Here is a 9426-nt window from a genome sequence, read left to right as displayed (position 1 = left end):
CTATATAGATGATTGAGGAGGAAGTATCAGTGATAAGAAGAAAACCAGGAGTCTCTCTAAATACACACCCACTCAACAAACCTGTTACCCTAACACATTTGTGTTCTGGCAAAATCTATTGTATTTGAAAGGAAGACATTCTTTAGGATGGGAGAAGGAAGGAAAAATATTGATAGGACACTCTTTCTCCTCCACTCCCTGCCACACACCTCTGGTTTCCTATAAAAATACCAGGTTTATGGGCTGACAGTGTTTGTAGAAAGATTGGATAAATGTTGTTTAAAAAAAAAAAAGAGAGATAGGGAGTTAAGGATTACCTCAAGACTTTTTTTGACTTGGTCTGGTCTGGTTCAACGTCTGTTCTCAGCAGATTCATCTTTTGATCTCTTGCCTGCCTTCTCCATTTGTCACTGGTACAAATTTTTGTGAATTAGCAGAGAGGCTGTTGTAACTCAGGTCCAAAAGATGAATACCCCATTCTTTTTTATTTTGGAATTGTCTCATTCCACCATTTCCAGAAAATTTTGCAGCTCTTGAACTGTTTCTTGTCATGAAGCTTTCTGTTTTTCATAAAAGTATATCCCATTCTTGATGGATTTTTCTGCTTCTGAAATGAACATGACTTCGTTAAGACATATAATACTTATCATTCTTTTTCCCTTTTAGTAATTTTCTGCTTAGGAATGCTTGAATTCTCTTTATAAATAGCCCCCATTAAGAGATTATTACCTAATCTATTGATTTATTATATGAATTGAACATTCTTTTAAATAAGGAGTTATTTAGGAAATAAATGAGGATTAGAAGGCATGCCATTTTCTAGTATATTAAGGAGGAACACTTTGTCTGAATAAAAGAGCTCTTGGTCCCAATGACTCAAGTGGCTGCTTCGGAAACTTTAGCAGTAATCAAATGGATTCTGAGACTCATGAGAAGGTGACTTCCAGAGAACAGAATGCCCTTTACTAGCTGATTGATAAGCCAAAACTGGTAAATATCAAAGGCATTACCTATCTTGCAGTCCTTTGGGTTTCCTTTGTGCTTAATTTTGATCTTTTTTGACATTGGAGAATAATAAATTTGAGAGCTAACATTTTATAGGTGGACAGAGCCATTTCTCTTTTTCTTATGTACAAATTTAGTGATAAATATATTCAGAACACAGATAAGTGGCTCTGAAAAGAATGAAAATAATGTTTTATATCTTTCCTAGTGTCATTTATTTGTTTATTGTACAGATGTGTTTCTTTCAATGCATATAACAGTGTTATAATTCCTTTGAGCTCTGGAAAGGAAAGGATTCTGTCTCTTTTATGTATTTGTACGATACCAAAGCTCACTATTCTACTTATACTTGGATTAAAATATAACTTAATGATGATATTATGTTGGATAAATTAATGATATTTAATACTGCATGGAGTAGAATAGGTATTTGTCAGAAGCAGAAAACTTTTCCTTTTTCAATCAATGTTTCTATACAAGTAAATAATTAGGATGACTTTTATATTTTTTCTTTGCAGAAACTGCCTTCAAGTCTTAGTTAAATCTTTAGCTGTATCTTGTGCACTGTGACATAGTCTGTGGCACTGGAGTCTGACCATTACGATATTGGCCAAGCAGGCACAAAGGTTAATTGAAAATCTGTAATAGCTACAATACTATACAGCAAAATCCTCATAGCTATTTCCTTCATTTATAAAGGTTTGAGCCTGTCTTACCATTAAAGTCAGAAGCACAAATGATTTCTTTCAATGGGATTTCAGAGCACGGAATCTACGCAAGAGGAGAGTTGATGCATGTGGTTTGCTTCCCAGGAGGTATGCAATTTCTTTCACAGGCTTGCTTTAAAATGCCTTCCTTATATCTGCCTAAAACATATATGTGCTAATAGTGGAGAAATCAATTACAAAACTAATGTGAGGTATAATTGAACCATATACTTTTTTTTTCCTCTTGCAAATAACCAACATTTAATTAGGACTTTCAGATGATGTTGTAAGACAAATATTCTAATTTTACATTGGAGAGCAAAAGGTCTTATGACAAAAAAAATGGATAGAACTAAATCCAGAGCCCACAAATCTTGTGCCATAATGCTCTCAGGTGATTTTTTCACATAATACTCAGAGAATTGACCTTCTGGGCTGAAACTGTCAATTGAGACTTGAAAAGCTCTGATTTTGAGATTGTTTGCTTACTGACATTTGATCTTGGCTCAATCATAGAACAGCCTCTGCTCCATTTTCTCATCGTAAAAGAAAGATGATCCTTGACACCTTCTCAGCCTGTAAAGTATTATTGAAATATGTTGGTTAACAATGGTATCAAGGAGAATTTTGGTATCTTAAACACAGATACTATCTCACTAAAAGTCTCTATTACGGTTATGTCATTGTTATTTACTTTTTTGTGCATATAGGAAGAGTTCATGTTGCCTACACTTTCTCTATAGTTCTTTGAAAACCACATAAACAATAATATTCTCTTTGTTTTGTATAGAACAACTGATGTAGGATTTATAAAGCCAGGCAGAATCGCTATATGTTCCATTCCATTAATTAATTAATGATATTTCTTACTCTTTTACTGAAATTAAAAAAAAAATATATTTGCTTCATTTAAAACAATCTAGTTGGTTCCTGTAATCAATTTGAATCTTAAAGTCTAACTTCATGGCAGAGAAACTTCCATGTCAATATTTTAAGTCATAAGTTCCCATCTTAAGCTAACAAATGATTATCCTTTAGAGTAGGAATACAAAATGAGTCTTAATTATTGAATATCTTGTGTCTTTCTCTGTTGCTGTGACATAAAGATAGAAGGCCTAAACAGATGAGATAATCACTCAGAGAAAAAAAAGAAAAGCAAATAAAACATCTGACAACTAATCTCAAGAATTCTCAAGACAGTCCTCTATCATTCAAGTCACCTTGCAATTTAAAACATTGTAATGCCTTTGTGCTATTACTGACTATTTTGAGTATTTCCTAAGATTTTCAGTTCTTTGTTACTGCTTTACTGCTGAGAATTGCTTTCTTCTGTGATACTAAGATTATTTTACATTGTGCTTTTCTTTACAACTTCATAACTGTAGAATTTGTTCCCCTCAGCAGAAAGTAGTTTCTTGTTATTTTCTCATCTTCACTCATTTCCAATATACCAGTCAGCCAAGCAACCAGTAAAATGAAAGTCCTGTTGGCATCATTATGAGTGAGATTTTCAATGGGAAAAGATTTTCTTTCACTCATTTTTAATGCTAAGATGAGGACATGAGGCAAAAAGCTCAATTTGGATTTTTAAAAATAAAAATATAGGAAAGGGCACTAGCTCAGAAACATAGGAGACTAAAATGATGTCTTAGTTCTAAAAACTGAGTATATCTCTCAGATTGAATTCAAAGGGTTCTTCATTTTGGGATCAGCTCAGCTTAGACAACAGAAGGCACCATATAGAATAGGCTCTAAAGCAAGTACACCAATGAGAGTTTGTAATGAAATGGTTTAGAAATGAAAACCTATATTAACCAGGACCCAGTTAACTGAAACTCAATTGTCTATATTTTAGTCTATTTTTCTCTTTCAGAAGGATAGCTATGTGATGATGAAACAAAATGTGAAGTTAAAAATCCCTTCTTATATTATGTTGGAGAAAAAGGAGGCCCATGGGCTAAGAATTAGTACCTATTTTTTTTTTTTTTTTACTTAGCAACAATCTCTTAATAAAGATGTGTTAAGAACTGGAAACCCTCTAATTTGCAGATGTCAAAGACCGTTATAAAGTCAATCCATTTTTCTGTAGGTTTTATAGACATATCTACTACACTAAAAAAAAAAAAAAAAAAGGACTAGACTATGTGTCAAGACCTGATCTAAGTTCTGCTACCATCTAAGTGTTTAGGCTTGGGTGACTTCCTTCTTCCATATTTCAGTGTCTTCATGTGTTAATTGAGGAGGTTGGACCTGTCTCTTACAAATACTAAAGTGATTTTGAATTTGGTAATCACTAATCTTTAGAATGATCACTCTGAGGCATTGCCAGATCCTCAACTGAGATGAACAATGTTTCTGTTTGTTTGTTTGTTTGTTTGTTCATAATAGTTACAGTTTATTGTGTGCTAGGGTGTGGCATACCATATTTACAGAGAAAACAATGTCTCAGAGAAGTTGGGCAACAGGCCCATGGTTCACATTGTCAGGGTTACCACATCAGAGTTAGGATAAGAACCAGGGCTTTCTGACTTCAGAGATCATGCCTTTTCCACAACATCAATGTATATATCCCAAAGGCTCTTTTGAGTTTGAAATCTTGAAATGGAAAATACTGATCACATTTATTCTACATGCTGAAGACAAATAAGAAATACCTATTAACTATGAAATTGATCTGAAGACTAGAAATTGCAGAAAATAGGAAAATGAGTTCAATATAAATCAGAGATACAATGTGATATGACAGGTTTAAAATAAACATTTATTTATTTTGAAATAAACATTTTAAAGCTTTGGCATTCAAATTGATGTTATTATTTCTACTGAATTAGGATTACTGACTTCATTATTGATTGGAATAACATTAGAGAACTGTATCTAAAGCCAGCAACTTATTATTATTTTTAAGTACAAATTCTCATCTTTTGAGGATGGATTTTATTTTGGAATTGGTATAATTTCAGTAAACCTCTTGAGAGAGAAAAAAATGTTATCTTCCTTATTTTATATCCCACAGGCCTATCCTAGGATCTTTTAAAGGGTAGTCAGTAAATAAAGATCACCAGGAGCATGAGAAAGTGAATGCTCCATCTCAGCAGTCAGGCATAGAACAAATTCAACTTTCTTTCTGTTCTGTTCAGGTCCTCAGTGGACTGAGTGATGCCCACCCACACTGCCGAGGGCCATCTGTTTTACTTAGTTCACCAATTCAAATGTTGGTCTCTTCTGGAAACACATCCAGAAATAATGTGTAACCAGCCATCTGATCATCTCTTGGCTTAATCAAGTTGACACACAAATTACCCATCAATGGATTTATATGGCAGAGGAAGAGGAGTCATTTAAGATAAGACTTTTTGCTTGTTGCTTTAATTGCACCAGAAATATTTTTAAACTACTGTTAGAAACTATTAAAATTGGAGTATGTTGTGATATCTAATATTTCTATTGGGATCTAAAGAGGCAGATCTCAGAGGAAAAAGCAAATGCATTCCTCATAGGAAGTTATTTTTGCTTATATTGGAAATATTCAAATAATACATTTTACTATTTATGTTGTTTAGGTCATAGGTGCAGTGTGGCCCTTTGTATTTTTCATGTGGTAGCTCAGATGAAGACTGCAAAGTAAATTTAAAATTTAAGATGCCTGTTTATGCCAGTAGTACCTGAGGATGGCTTGCCTTATGAAAGCTGCACTTGTAGGTTTTATGCCTGACATCAGACAGGCAGTGGCAGTGTGTATCTGTGCCGGAAAGTATTTCCCAGAAACAAGCCATGTAAAGCATAGAATACCTGAGCAATTTAAACCTAGGCAGGTGGGAAAAGGCACTTTCCTTGATTTTCCTTGATAATAGCCCCGCCCCACAGCACACACAAACTTCATTTTCTCCTGTGCAAAATAAACCCAACCATATATTTTTCATGATGGTGTTTTAAACATTTCAAATTATTTGTTGTAGGCCTAAAGGATTTTAAGCAAAGATATAACCTACACAAGTCTCCTTGGTCCTAGATGGACAAGAACTTTCAGGAGTAAGGGACACTCTGTTCTTTACCAGTAAACGAGACTCACACAATTACGCTCTCTTGTAAATTGAAAAGCTATGCTCATTTTTCCTCTGGAAGAGTTCAAGCTTGGATGTAAAGGTACCCATTAAGGCTGATCTTTCAGAAATGGAGTTGGAAGGGTGAGAATTGCTGTTGCAGATAGGCAGATTCCAGATTTTATTCCTCCTGCCTATGAATCAGCACACCCTATTATGTTCTAAGGAATTACATTTTGCTGCTCCTGCAGTTTTGTAGCATTTCTAATTAAAAATGCCTGCTCTTCTGAACAGGTTTTGTAAGCTATCAAAGGACACTTTTGTGTTTATTTCCCTTTATTTGTGTTTTTAGTGCCATTTTTTGATATTGCCTTTGGCAAAGTAGGGATATGGAATACTTAGATATAGTGCTGTTAAAGTGCTTATAGCAGTAGGATCTAGTTACTTACATAAATAAATATGAAACATCTGTTGGAATACAGAAAGTTTCAACTGGAGCGATGGTTTTCTGAGAGCAGCCTTTGGAGCAAAAATATACTGACTGTCTTAAAATTCAATCTAAGATAGATTTTTAAAAGGAATTGGAAATATTTAAGTTTAATTTGGGAGAGAATAAGAACTGAAGTTGAGATATATATATATCTTATATAAGATATATAAGTTATCCTATATCCTATGTAATAGGATATAAGAATAGATAAGGAGATTTTGAAATGGCCAGAATGGAATTGAAAAGGCTAATTTGTGAGGAGACTCAGACATCTATCAGTGAATTGAGACATCCGGAGATTGAGTTCTGGTACTCAGTCACTACACTTCTGTTCCCAGATGTCACAACACAGGTGGATTAAATATCTTTTCCCAAGTCTAATGACTACAGGATAATGGCTCTGAGATTCAAAAGCAAGAGGTCTGAAACAATGTTACTTCCACTATTGAAAGTGCCTTTGTGATATCTTTCCTGCATTATGCCATCTCTATTTTAGATATTAAAATTTCCATGATAACATTCTTATTCATGTCCTTTGCCTCCGCCAAAAAAATTTACATTAACTATTTGTGTTTAAAACCATCTATTAATCTTTTAACAGTTTGTGGATATTTTGTCATCATGTTTTTGCCTTCTATCCTACCTACCTCATGGGATGATGGCTCACTGTTGATGGTTGTACCTATGACTTAAATTCCTGCAACCCTTTTCCAAGAGCAATTAACCTGGGACTTTGCTTCTAAGGTCAAACCCCTGATTTTATTTATCTCTTCTGTCTCATTGCTCCAAGAAGAAGAAAATATTACCAAAGGTAGCAGTGGGAGCAAGAATTTGAATACCTTAAAGAGAGGAAAATAACCATATTTTCAGGCAGAGGGGACTAAATTGATGTTGGGGACCAACCCTATTTCTTTGAGAGATGATCTACATTTATTTAATAGTCTTCATGCATAACAATGTTATTTAGTTTGCCTCAGAATACTCCTGAGTGCTCTTTCACCTTCTTAAGCTATTTGTTTGATTATGTTGACTTGGTAGGAAAAGGTATTTGAACACGTTAATGTTCAAATATTCTTGTTTGAAAAACAAGCCAGCAAAACAAACTATATCCCACTGTGTTACTACCTTTGTAAATCTCCTTTTTTTGAAAGTCACAATGTGTTCTTAAACAATGGCTCTGATTTCACCCACTCCAAGCTTTTATGATAATATAAAGCTTATTGTATGTTAGATACTAGAGAATGCAATACTATTTATTTGTTTCACCAAGTCACTGTCATAAAGTGAAAAATATTAAAAGGAAATTGATCAACATTGGGGGGAGTAGATTATCAAAATAACTCTCCTGCAGATAACAATTATAAATTCTGAACAAAATTAAAACAAACACACGATTATTTAAAAATATAAAGAGCAATGATAAGCAGGTAGAAACTGGCCATAAAAGGTAAGTACTTTGAGAGAAGTCCATATTTATGATGCTCCTTCTCATGAGGGCGTTCTATTCAGAGTGGCCTTGGGGAGGCTAGAACTCAAGTAGAAAGCTCTTTCTTGTCTTGAGATGTGAGTTGGCAGAATTTAGAAGTGTACAAGAGCCTGGTAATTGAAGAAGAAAATTCTAGAATAAATAGAGCTCTTAAAAGAGTATAATTCCCCTCAAATTCTTGGCTGAACCCTTGCAAAATGCCTTTATGAAATTCTAAGTTACCCAGCAGAAAACCAATGCTGGAGAGCAGAAAGGACTTAAGAGAGAAATTAACTAATAAAAGCCATGGATGAGAAAAAGTTTGAAGTTTGAGTACCACCATATATTACAAGGCTTTGGTAAAGTAAACCAAGTTTCTGCAAGTTTAAGATGATAAGCTAATAATCACACTGCATCCTAGAATAAAAGCCAATGTTATTCAAAAGAGGAAAATAGAATTCAGAGTCTAAAATGTTTTATCTAAAATATCCACTATACAATAAAAATTATAATATATATATATGATCCATTGTGAAGGAAAAAAAAATCACTTCATGGAAACAGACTCAAAGATGACCTAGAAGTAGAAATTAGAAGTCATTTAAATTTCTCATTTACAATGTTTTAAGGACCTAAAGAGAAACAAGGGCAGAATGATTGAATAAATAGGGAAACTCAACAGAGGGATATGGGCTTAACTGGATGGGCTTAACTGTTGATTGGAGAGAGATGAAGAAAGTGTCAATATACTTGGACACAGATCAACAGAAATGATCAAATGTGAGAAACACAGAGAAAAAAGATTTTAAAATAAAGCCAGAGCTCTTTTGACTTGGAAGACAATATAAAGCACTAAGCACTCTCACTAATTTGTAAGTCAAGTTCAGAAGAGAAACAGACGCTTTTCCCCTGAGGGAACTCTTTTGTTAGGGCACCCATGAGGCAGAACACAAGCAAACAGCTATAGCCAAATTTTGGCCAAAATTTTTACAAATCTGTTGAAAAACATCAACTTATAAAATCAAGAATCTCAGTAAACTCCATGTAGAATAAACACAAGAAAAATAACACATAGACATATCTGGCATATCGCTGAAAATCAAAGGTAAAAAATAAAGTCTTAAAAGCAACTAGAGTGAAAACAGACACATTATATATGGATAATCAACAATATGATTATGGTTGACTTCTCGTTAGAAACAATGGAGACTAGAAGCCAACAGAATGTTGTATTTAATATGCTAAAAATATGTCAATTCTGAATTCTGTATTCAGTAAAAACACATTAAAAATAAGGATAAAGTTGAGATATTTTTGGTGACATAAAGGCTGAAAAAAATACATTGCCAGAAGCCAGAATATCTGCGATATAAGAAATGCTAAATGAATTTCAGGAATAGACACAAGATATAACTGATCTATAGGAAAGAATAAAGAGCACAGCTAGGTTGTAAATATATACAAAAATATAAAAGACTTTTATTATTTCTTTTTAAAACACAACTGACTGTATAAAGCAAAACTCATTATATTGTGAAATTTATATCTTGTGTGATAACAAATAGCAGAGAATCAGGGTTGGGGGTAGAAATTATAATGTATCAAATTTCTTTCATTTTCCATGAAGTGGTTTAATAATTCTAGGAAAACTGTGGTGAATTAAGGATATATATTACAGTCCCTAAAGTAACTACTAAAAAATAATACAAATAGATG

The sequence above is a fragment of the Pteropus vampyrus genome, unplaced genomic scaffold, assembly GCF_000151845.1.
Source record: "Pteropus vampyrus isolate Shadow unplaced genomic scaffold, Pvam_2.0 Scaffold43, whole genome shotgun sequence".
Taxonomy (NCBI): Eukaryota; Metazoa; Chordata; class Mammalia; order Chiroptera; family Pteropodidae; genus Pteropus; species Pteropus vampyrus.
Note: the sequence above shows the minus strand (reverse complement) of the source record.